The following is a 12,742-nucleotide window of genomic DNA, read 5'->3' as shown; positions in this document are numbered from 1 at the left end:
AGGTGGAAGACCGAGAGGAGGTTGAGGAGGCAGAAGCAGTGGAGGAACTTTGACATAAAGAGGATTGACGCACAACTCGTGGGGACGGCAAGACTTGGACAGCAGCCCCTTATCCTGCTGTCACCATAGTTACCCAGTGCCCAGTCAGCGACATGTAACGCCCCTGTCCATGCCTACTCGTCCAAGTGTCTGTGGTGAAATGCACCCTGTCACACACAGAGTTTCTCAAAGAAGCGGTGATGTTGTGTGCGACATGCTGGTGGAGCGCAGGCACACCTTTCTTTGAGAAGTAGTGCCGACTGGGCATCTGGTACTGGGGCACTGCGACGGACATAAGGTCTCGAAAATCCTCTGTGTCCACCAGGCGGAAAGGCAGCATTTCTGTAGCCAAGAGCTTGCAGATGGTGAAATTCAACCTCTTAGCTTTCTCATGGCTAGGAGGAAATGGTCTTTTACTTGTCCACATCTGAGGGACCGAGGGCTGGCTATTGTGCTTAGACGGGGTTGATAAGGGTGTCCCCGGCAAACTGCCGGTCTGTGAGGAAGATGCAGGTGGACATGTTAGGTTGCCTTGATCCAAAGGTGGTGCTATCGATGTCGGACAGCGCTCAACACCAGCTGGTGTTACCACCTCCAAAGAAAATGATGACCTGCCAATCACGCTGGCTGCTGCGGGTAAAGAGGTGGCAGGTCTGCGCCCCAAAACAGGTGTGACTGCTGTCCCCCCAGTCACAGAGGATGAAGAGGCCGCGGATGCACAAGATATGGCAGACGGTGATTGGCCCGGCCGGCTAGGCCGCATTGTAGCACACTGAGCTTCCCACTGCAACTTATGCTTCATGTCCATGTGCCGGTTCATGCATGATGTACTCAAACTATGTATTTTTTGGCCTCTACTTAGCTTTTGCTGACAAATGTTACAGATAACACGAGTTGGGTCATCTTTATCGATCTGAAAAAATGCCCAGGCTATGCAAGGCTTAGCACCCATGCGACCTGAAGAGCCACCACGACTTGTGGTGAGAGGCAGAGTTGTGTTTGAGGATGCAGTTGTTGACGTGCTTCCAGTACTACGTCTCTGTCCAGGAAGGCGCAACCTGACCTCGTCGTCACTAGCATCTTCCTCCACCTCCTCTGCTGACCTCATCTCTTGGCTGACTGTGGGTTGACAGTAAGTGGGATCTCCGACCTCATCATCATCACCCTGTGCGTTATCACACCCGTCGTCCTCAGAGCCAACCTGTTCCTGCCCTGACAAAAAACTAAAGTTGTCGCTCCAATCAGGTATTTGAGTCTTATCATCGTCTTCCTCATTGTCTCCACCAACAGGAGTTACAGTTTGGGAATGAGGGTCTACATTATGGTCAGAACCTTCTGCGTCTGGTCCTGGATCCGACTCATAAAGATTCTGGGCATCAGTGCAGATCATTTCCTCGTCTGGATTCACAGAAGCGCTGGAGTCGACCTCTGATTCCCAGGCTATAGTATGAGTAAACAGCTCTGCAGACTCAACCATCTGTTCTACCTCATACTCAGACGGGCAGCTGGAGATTTGGGAGCTGTGAGGAAGCAAGTGCGATTTGGGTGACACCTTTGAGGACTGGAGTATTTGTGATGTTGAAGTTGATGTGGAGGAGAGCCCACTTAAAGGAGCACTTGATATCCGTTGAAGCACCTGCTGTTTTTGTGCCTCATCTGGAATTTGTAGCGATTGGCGTGGCCGTAAGAAAGGGATCTTATCACATTGTCCGCTAAAAGAAGTAGACATTTTAGTTTGGCTGGAAGATGGTCTTTCTTCTGCACCTACCCCACGGACACAACCTTTTTTCCCCTTCCCAACACGCCTATTCCCCTTTCCACCAGCAGCAGGCCTTTTTCCACTCATTTTGGTGGTTAACTAATTCACAACTCTGGAGTTGTTTGCACAAAAAAACAATGGATGGTAACCGAGCAGAGCTGAGTGGCCAAACTGTGGTATTAGGCCAAAACTATTGGCTGGGCTAGATGCAGAAAAAAATTATTTTTAATTTGCAACCTGATGGAGGTCAGTATAGATGGACTAATAGAACAAGTCCCACACGCTGCTAGAAGCCCAAATATTTTTTCAGAGATAAATGAAGAAAAAAATTATTTTTAATTTGCAACCTGATGGAGGTCAGTATAGATGGACTAATAGACCAAGTCCCACACACCGCTAGAAGCCCAAATATTTTTTCAGAGCTAGATGCAGAAAAAAATTATTTTTAATTTGCAACCTGATGGAGGTCAGTATAGATGGACTAATAGACCAAGTCCCACACACTGCTAGAAGCCCAAATATTTTTTCAGAGCTAGATGCAGAAAAAAATTATTTTTAATTTGCAACCTGATGGAGGTCAGTATAGATGGACTAGTAGAACAAGTCCCACACGCTGCTAGAAGCCCAAATATTTTTTCAGAGATAAATGAAGAAAAAAATTATTTTTAATTTGCAACCTGATGGAGGTCAGTATAGATGGACTAATAGACCAAGTCCCACACACTGCTAGAAGCCCAAATATTTTTTCAGAGCTAGATGCAGAAAAAAATTATTTTTAATTTGCAACCTGATGGAGGTCAGTATAGATGGACTAATAGACCAAGTCCCACACACCGCTAGAAGCCCAAATATTTTTTCAGAGCTAGATGCAGAAATTTTTTTTATTCAATTTGCAACCTGATGGAGGTCAGTTTAGATGGACTAATAGACCAAGTCCCACACACTGCTAGAAGCCCAAATATTTTTTCAGAGCTAGATGCAGAAATTTTTTTTATTCAATTTGCAACCTGATGGAGGTCAGTATAGATGGACTAATAGACCAAGTCCCACACACTGCTAGAAGCCCAAATATTTTTTCAGAGCTAGATGCAGAAAAAAAATATTTTTAATTTGCAACCTGATGGAGGTCAGTATAGATGGACTAATAGACCAAGTCCCACACACTGCTAGAAGCCCAAATATTTTTTCAGAGCTACATGCAGAAAAAAATTATTTTTAATTTGCAACCTGATGGAGGTCAGTATAGATGGACTAATAGAACAAGTCCCACACGCTGCTAGAAGCCCAAATATTTTTTCAGAGATAAATGAAGAAAAAAATTATTTTTAATTTGCAACCTGATGGAGGTCAGTATAGATGGACTAATAGACCAAGTCCCACACACTGCTAGAAGCCCAAATATTTTTTCAGAGCTAGATGCAGAAAAAAATTATTTTTAATTTGCAACCTGATGGAGGTCAGTATAGATGGACTAATAGAACAAGTCCCACACGCTGCTAGAAGCCCAAATATTTTTTCAGAGATAAATGAAGAAAAAAATTATTTTTAATTTGCAACCTGATGGAGGTCAGTATAGATGGACTAATAGACCAAGTCCCACACACTGCTAGAAGCCCAAATATTTTTTCAGAGCTAGATGCAGAAAAAAATTATTTTTAATTTGCAACCTGATGGAGGTCAGTATAGATGGACTAATAGACCAAGTCCCACACACTGCTAGAAGCCCAAATATTTTTTCAGAGCTAGATGCAGAAAAAAATTATTTTTAATTTGCAACCTGATGGAGGTCAGTATAGATGGACTAATAGACCAAGTCCCACACACCGCTAGAAGCCCAAATATTTTTTCAGAGCTAGATGCAGAAAAAAATTATATTCAGTTTGCAACCTGATGGAGGCCAGTATAGATGGACTAATAGAATGATGCTATGCCCAAAAGATTTTACTTCACTAGGTGCAGTAAAAAAATTGGTATTCTATACACAGGTGGTATATCTTGCAACACAGATAGGCTACTCCACTGACTAACACACTCTGCAATAGGCCAAAAAGGATTAGCTTTGCTAGATTCAGCCAAATGCTGTGAAAAAAACTTGCACAGCACTGGCACAGACCTGCCTGGCAAAAACTGATAGGAACTGATGTAACCTAGTCCTGAAAAGGACTCCAATTACAATTAGTCTTTACTCCCACAATCTATCTATTTAAGAGCACAGACCTGCCTGATAAAAGTCGTAGGAAATGCTGTAACCTAGTCCTTAAAAGGACTGCAATCACAACTATTCCCTACTCCCAAGCTATCTGTATATTTGTGCGAAAATTGGCTTGAAATTAACAAGGTATAGCGCACACAGCAACAGCGGTGCCGTCTAACACGCAGCTGCAGCAGTGAGAAAATGGTGGCGACGGAGAAAATGGCTTGGTCTTATAGGGCAAGGACATGTGACATACACTGCCAATCACACATGCCCTTGCTTGTGTGAAAAAAAGCACTTCGCTCCGTGTGTGCGCTGCTGATAGGCTGACAGATTGCACCTCCCCACTGCAAATGCGGGAAAGAGAAAAAAAAATGGAGATCTTCATTGTTCCTGCAGACATCCATCCCCTGCCCCTCCCCCCGCCCCGCTGTACACTCAAACTGCGTATTAACATTAATTTTCATCATTACTGAGAAAAAATCCAGTTATGATTTTGGTGCACGAACAGTTATCGAACATAACCTAGAACAGCCGAATTTTTCTCAAATTGTTCGTGTTCGCCGACCGGCTCGAACACCGCCCAAAACAGCTCGAATTTGAGATTGGCGAACAGTTCGAGTAGAACAACGCTCATCTCTATTCTCAACTAGCTCAAAGGAAGGTCAATTTTATAGCTTCTCAAATCAGTCAAACCGTTTTCAGCTGGGCTAACATACTTGTGCAAAGGTTTTCTAGGGTTTTCTAAACATCCATTATCCTTCTTACACAGTTAGCAAACACAATGTACCATTAAAACACTGGAGTGGTGGTTGTTGTAAATGGGCCTCTATACACCTATTTAGATATTGCAATAAAACCAAGACGTTTGCAGCTAGAATAGTCATTTACCACATTAACAATGTATAGAGTGTATTTCTGATTTATTTAATGTGCTTTTCTTTCAAAAATAATTAAATTTCTAAATGACCCCAAACTTTTGAACGGTAGTGTATGTAGCAATGGACTGCAAAGCCCTAAGTTCTGCCTACAGGCTGTATTCTGCCACTCCCCCTGCTCCTGCAATTGTCCCTCCTTAGGCTAAATGCAGAATGTATCTGATACAAACAGCAAAGCAAAGGTTTAGTCCTTACAATGACTGTTAGTATGATGGTTCAGAATCAGCACCAGTATCAATACTAGAGGACTCTGATTAGTTAAACTGTGCACACACAGGTCTGGACACAGGTCTCACCCTCAAATAAAAAGTGTCCCTGACCTGTGCAATTGCGTCAGTGTGCCGAGCATGGCGACGCCTGTTCTACTATAACCTCTGATAATGTAATACCACTTGCCAATCACAGTATTGCCACTACCAATATGGCTACGGCATTACAGAGACTTGCAGGCAATCCCTGCATGTTTATTGGTTGTGTAACAGGTGCCCAACATGCGGGGTGGGAATTCCAGCTTCAAATTCGAGCACAGGTAAATGCTTGCTGAGTACCGAGCACATCCGAGCACCCAGATACTCAAGTGATATCCGAGTATCACAAACATTTTTCCAGCGGCCACCCTGGAGGTCTGGAGGGGGGCTAAAAATTGGCCAAATTTATGAAAACAGTGCTCGAGTAATATGGGAACAGCATGGGGAAAACCCCTGGAAGAAACCCTGACTCCCAGTTCACTGCTGTGAACAACGTTGTCAGAGTATTACGCCACTTTTACGGACTCACAATAAAACATACAAAAACGAAGCCAAAATGTATTTTCCTGGAAAAAATGTTAAGGAACATTCTTTCCAGGGTAAAGACTTATATATAAGGCAAAATAAATAACCAAAAACAAAAATCCTCTTCCACACCTTGAGCTATGTTCACACGTAGCATTTTTGCACTTTTGCATTACTTTCAACAGTGAAAAATACATTCGCCGGTAAATGTAATATTACTAGTGATGAGCGAGCACTAAAATGCTCGGGTACTTGTTGCTCGGGTCGAGCACATTGGAATACTCGGGTGCTCAACCCGAGCAACAAGCCCAATGTAAGTCTATGGGAAACTAGAGCATTTTTCAGGCGGCTCCCTCCGGCGGTCTGCAGAGGGCCTAAAAATTGCTCAAATTGATGGGAACAGTGCTCAAATGACATGGGAACAGAATGGGGAAAAGCCCTTGGAAGCATCTCTGACTGCCAGAACACTGCTGTCAACAACGTTGTCAGAGTATTACGTCACTTTTACAGACTCACAATAAAACATACAAAAACGAAACCAAAATGGATTTTCCTGGTAAATATGTTAAGAAACATCCTTTCCAGGGTAATGACTTGTATATAAGGCAAAATAAATAACCACAAACAAAAATACTCCTCCACACCTTGGGCTATGTTCGCACTTTTGCATTGCTTTCAACCAAGACAAATGTATTCACCAGGAAATGTCATTTTAACATTTTACAACCTTATCTGGCCATGTGGTGTGTGACACATCATCAGATACATCCTGTTTCATTGATGATGGAGGGACTCTGAAAGACACATAGAGCAGGGTCACAGTAACGAGTACGACATGTTCCCATTAGAAAGGAGATAGTCTACTATACAGTTACAGGGTATGCGGTGAGTCTAACGGCTGACTAAATTTAGGAAAAACCCCACTAAGAAATTAAAGACACATAGAGAAGGGCCACAGTAATGACAAATTCCCATTAGAAAGGAGAGAGTCAGCTATACAGTTATAGGGTATGCAGTGAGTCTAACGGCTGACCAAATTTAGGAAAAACCCCACTAAGAAATTAAAGACACATAGAGCAGGGCCACAGTAACAAGTACGACATGTTCCCATTAGAAAGGAGAGGGTCTGCTATACAGTTATAAGGTATGCAGTGAGTTCAACGGCTGACCAAATTTAGGAAAAACCCCACTAACAATTTAAAGAGACATAGAGCAGGGCCACAGTAACGACAAATTCCCATTAGACAGGGGACAGCTTGCTATACAGTTATAGGGTATGCAGTGAGTCTAACGGCTGACCAAATTTAGGAAAAACCCCACTAACAATTTAAAGAGACATAGAGTAGGGACACAGTAGCGACAAATTCCCATTAGAATGGAGAGAGTCTCCCATAGTGTTGGCCTATGCAGTGAATTCAAGAGCTTGCAAAAATTTTGAGGCACTTCAATGCCCCTTGGAAGAGACATGGAGGAGGGCCTCGTAAAAAAAAGTTCCCATTAGAAAGGAGCGGGCCTCCTATACTTGTAATGCCCATGCACTAAGTGTATGGGCTGACAAACATTTACCCCTGGGGGGGGTATACATGAACATACTGTATAAATTTTTTTTTTTATGGGCATCATAAACACCCTCTAAAAAAATGATGTGGGTGTTGCATCACGGACCACAGCCACCCTGGTGATATGGTGGTGGAGGATATGGAGAAGGAGGAGGACAAGAGCAAATAGCCAAAATCAGGTAGCGTATGCCCATGTGTGGGTGTGAAAAGGTGCATGGGAATACACCTCCCAAAAAAAGACACAGGATTTGAGTTTGTTACGCTGCTATCATTCGGTGGTGTTGAGAAGTCTGGCCCAATCCAGCCCTTGTTCATTTTTATAAGAGTCAGCCTGTCAGCATTTTCAGTTGACAGGCAGATGCTCTTATCAGTTGTAATACCACCAGCGGCACTAAAAACCTGCTCTGATAAAACACTGGCAGCAGGGCAGGCCAGAACCTCCAAGGCATAGAGAGCCAGTTCATTCCACATATCCAGCTTGGATACCCAATAATTATATGGCACAGAGGAATCACAGAGGACGTTGGTACGGTCGGCAAGGTACTCCCTCAGCATCTTCCCAAACTTTGCACTCCTTGTGAGAGTACCCCACGCCTCAGGGCCTGTGCGATGGGAGGGTCTGAGAAAACTCTCCCTGAACTTTGACAGTGTTCCCCTGCCTCTGCTGGATTGAAGTTGTGTCTCTCTCGCCTGTACTCCTTGGTTGTTCAACGAAGTGTGCCCTATGCCGCCAGCGTTTTCAGATGGGAATTTTTTTAATAGTTCCGCAACAAGGGCCTTCTGGTACTGCCCCATTTTTGTAGACCTGTCCGCCTCAGGAATAAGATAAAAAGTTCTCCTTGTAGCGTCGGTCTAGAAGTGTCACCAACCAGTAATGACTGTCACCCAAAATTTTGAGAACGCGAGGGTCATGGCAAAGGCAGTGTAACATAAACTCAGCCATGTGTGCCAGACTACTAACAGGCAAGACTTCCGTGTCCTCACCATGAGGATGACTGACCATGCTCTCCTCCTCCTCCTCCTCCTCCTCTCTGTCCTCTGGCCATCCACGCTGAACAGACGGTATGACAGCTGTGCAGGTGGTACTGTCTATAGTGCATGAAACTAGCTCTTGTCCTTCATCCTCCTCCTCTTCCTCATTGTCACTCAATCCATATTGGGATGAGATGGGACTTGGCTGTTTGTAATCACCCTGTATGGTTCCTTGCTCCATCTCATTGTGCTCTGCCTGCAATGCATCCTCTTTGATTTTGAGTTGAGAACATTTCAGAACACAGAGAAGTGGGATGGTGACGCTAATTATGGCATCATCTTGGTGGAGTCCTCAAAGTTTTGGAGGATGGTACATTTGTCTGACATCCATGTCTACTCCTGAAGTCTTATGTGTGGAGTTTGAACTGAATACCGACTGCCTTATTGATGCTGGTATTCAACAACTGCCCTATTCTGCTCACAAATCCTTCCCAACATCTGCAGTGTAGAGTTCCAATGCGTGGGGACATCACACACTAGTCTGTGAGCCACAAGCTGCTGAAACACGGCAAGGGCGGTGGAAGCTGTAGCTGACATTCTAAAATGGGCACACAGGCGGCGTACTTTAACAAGCAGATTCGGCAGCTCTGGGTAGGATTTGAGAAACCGCTGAACCACGAGGTTAAGCACATGGACCAGGCATGGTACATGTGTGAGCTCACCTCAACTCAGAGCTGCCACTAGGTTCCGGCCATTGTCACACACGACCATGCCTGGCTGAAGATTCAGCGGTGTGAGCCACAGATCTGCCTGCTCTTTCAGAGCTGTCTACAACTCTTCAGCATTGTGTGGTTTGTCAACTAAGCATATTAGCTTCAGCACAGCTTGTTGCGGCTTGGCCGCGGCAGTGCTGCAGTGCTTCCAGCTTGTGACTGATGTGGTCATTTCGGAGATGGAGGCTGAAGAGGAGGGGGAGGCTGAGGAGGATGAGGTGCAGGAGCTGTATACCGTGGGGGCAACCCTGATTGACCTAGGGCCCGCAATCCTTGGCGTTGGGAGGACGTTTACCATCCCAAGGTCCGACTGGGTCCCCACTACCACTATGTTAACCCAGTGTGCCGTCAGCGAGATGTACCGTCCCTGCCCAAAAGCACTTGTCAACGTGTCTGTGGTTAGGTGGACTTTCCCTGTAACTGCGTTGTTGAGGACACGGCTAATGTTTTTGGACACGTGCATGTGTAAAGCGGGGACGGCACACCGGGAGAAATAGTGGCGGCTGGGGACCAAGTACCGAGGGACGGCCGCCGCCATCAGGTTGCGGAATGCTTCCGTCTCCACAAGATTAATAGGCAACATTTTGAGTGCAAGCAGTCGTGAAATGTGAGAATTTAGTAGTGTGGCATGTGGGGCGTTGGCTGCATATTTGCGCTTGCGTTCCAAGGACTGGGGTATGGACAACTGAACGCTGCGCTGGGACAGGGACATGTACGTGCTTCCTAATGCTGCTACTTGAGAGTGCGCAACGACAGGTTCAGGGCAGGAGGCATCTTCTCATGCACCATGGACAGGGGATTGGCTTGAATGCACAACAGCAGAAGAAGCAATGGTGCCACCTGCAGACACTGTTCCTCGACCCTGGGGTTCGGCCCTCAAAGTCAGGTGCTTTGCTGCCATGTGTCTGATCATGCTAGTGGTGGTCACGCTGGTCATTTTGCCACCCCTGCTGATGCTGGCCTGGCAGGTGGTGCAAATGCCCTTTTTGGGGTTATCGGCAGAGTCTTTAAAAAAAAACAGACTCGGGAAGACCTAACAGTTGTATTGGCAACTTCCTTCGTGTTGGTGTTACAGGGAACGGTTGCCTATCTTCTGTCTGAGGCCACCACACTGCTTCTTCCTGCCTGTTGGGGTACTCTGCCTCCCTCCCCCTGTGTGCTGCTGGCCTCGCTCCGCATGTCCTCCTGCCAGGTTGGGTCAGTTACTATATCATCCACCACCTCGTCTTCCACTTCCGCACCCTGGTCCTCCTCCTGACTTGCTGGCAAAAGTGTCTCATCATCGTCCACCTCTTGTGATACTTTCCCACCGTCGCCTTCGTGTGACCATGGCTTCTCAAATATTTGGGCATCGCGACACGCGATCTCCTCTTGCCCCGCTTCAAGTGGACCGGGCAAGAGGCCCAAATATATAAATGGAAAAGTGAACAGCTCTTCAGAGTGTCCAAGTGTGGAATCAGTTGTCTACGCGCACTCGGCATGGTGGGAGGAAGGAGGATCAGGGTCAAGAATATGCGGTCCAGACTCACTGCCACTGAGACTTGACCGTGTGGATAACAGGGTGGTGGTGGTGGGGGCTAAGTGACTGGAAGCATTATCCGCTATCCAACCAACAACCTTTTGACACTGCTCTGGGTTCAATAGTGGCATGCTAAGGTCCCCTAGGAATTGGGACAGGAAGGTCAGGCGAGAAGATTTGGGTGTTTGTTGGGGTACAATTTCAGCTTGCCCACGGCCTTGTCCTTGGCCTCTGCATGTACCATCACCAACACGTCCAGTTCCCCGTCCCTTGCCACGTGCCTTGCCCATTTTAAATGGAGGACAGTATCTTCCACGCTCACTACAAATGACTGAGTTTGGAGCAAGCTTATATGTGATCCGTGTGATGGAGAAAACAGAGTTTTAAATACCTAGCCTGTAGGTAAGTAGTTTGAACAGCAAACTGGTGGGAATTGCTTCACTGACACACTGAAAGAAATTTTTAATGGAGGCCAGAAATGGTAGTAGTTTCTGACACCGTATATGTGATCCATGTGATGGAGGAAACAGAGGTTTAAATACCTGGCCTGTAGGTAAGTAGTTTGAACAGAAAACTGGTGTGAAGTGCTTCACTGACACACTAAAGGAAATTTTTAATGGAGGCCATAAATGGCAGTATTTTCTGACAACGTATATGTTGTGATCCGTGTGACGGAGAAAACAGAGTTCTAAATACCTGGCCTGTAGGTAAGTAGTTTGAACAGCAAACTGGTGTGAATTGCTTCACTGATACACTAAAGGAAATTTTTAATGGAGGCCAGAAATGGCAGTATTTTCTGACAACGTATATGTGATCCATTTGATGGAGTAAACACAGTTTAAATAGCTGGATTTCTAGCTCTGTTGTATGGAAAGGACCTGGCTGTATTCTGCAGTGCCAACAAGCAAATGGCGCAGAAAAACAGTGTTCTCTGGATTGCTTTTTAAGCAAATAATGAGGATTAAGATCCAAAAAAAGTATTCTTGGCCCCTGAGACCTGGGCCTTTGTATAGAAATATCTAACAGCAGCAGAAGGCAGAATTGGAATGGAGCTATATACCCTTCATGCCTGCCTATATACACTGCCTGCCTGATATCTCTGCAGATGGATTAGTTAATCCTCAAAAGGACTGATTGTTAAGATGGATATGTGTAATGTACGTTTTTTCTCCCTACACTACCTAATACACAAGCAAATTTCTCCCTGACACAGCAGCACCTCTCCCTACTCTGCCTGATTCCGGAGTGACTGTTACGAGCACAGCGGCGCCAGGTCTGATATAGACCTGATGACGCTGCGCGGCCAGCCTATCACTGTAATGCCTCAACCACCATGGCTGCGGCATTATAATGAGTGGCAGGCAACCCCTGCATGTTGATTGGTGCTCTAAAGAGCGCCCAACATGCAGGGAGGGGACCCGAGCTCCCAACGAGCAACCCCGGAAATACTCGGCGAGCGCCGAGCATCTCGAGCAGTGAGATGCTCGGGGGAGCACCGAGCAGTAGTGAGCTTGCTTGCTCATCACTAAATTTTACCTTTTTGCTACATTATCTGGCCATGTGGTTTGAGACATGATCAGACACATCCTGTTTAATTCATGAAGGAGGGAATCTGAAAGTCACAAAGCCTATTTTTCTAGAGCCATCAGGTGGCCCTTACTATTCTTAAAGGACTAGCAGTCGACTCTCACTATTGTTAGACAGCCATCAGCCGGCTATGCTTTGTTGTTCCAATTATTAAGGAGTGGGTCTCCTATACTGTTATTGCATATGCAGTGCCTGCAAGGGCTGTCAAAAATTTGGACGAGCTCCAATTCCCCCTTGGAGGAGTTGTAGAGGAGGGTTCATTAAAAAAAATTGTTCACATTATTAAGGAGTAGAGATGAGTGGTGATCGACTCGAACTGTTCGCCAATCTCAAATTTGAGCTGTTTTGGGTGGTGTTCGAGCCGTTCAGCGAGCACGAACAATTTGAAAAAAAAATTCGGCTATTCGAGGTTATGTTCGATAACTATTCGTGCACCAAAATCATAAATGGATTTTTTCTCAGTAATGCTGAAAATTAAAGTTAATACGCAGTTTGAGTGTACAGCGGGGCGGGGGGAGGGGCAGGGGATGGATCTCTGCATAAATAATGAAGATCTCCATTTTTTTTTCTCTTTCCCGCATTTACAGTGGGGAGGTGCAATCTGTCAGCCTATCAGCAGCGCACTGTTA

The sequence above is a fragment of the Phyllobates terribilis genome, unplaced genomic scaffold (genome assembly GCF_046119375.1).
Source record: "Phyllobates terribilis strain yellow unplaced genomic scaffold, ASM4611937v1 Scaffold_4__5_contigs__length_816908805, whole genome shotgun sequence".
Taxonomy (NCBI): domain Eukaryota; kingdom Metazoa; phylum Chordata; class Amphibia; order Anura; family Dendrobatidae; genus Phyllobates; species Phyllobates terribilis.
This window is presented reverse-complemented; position numbering follows the sequence as displayed.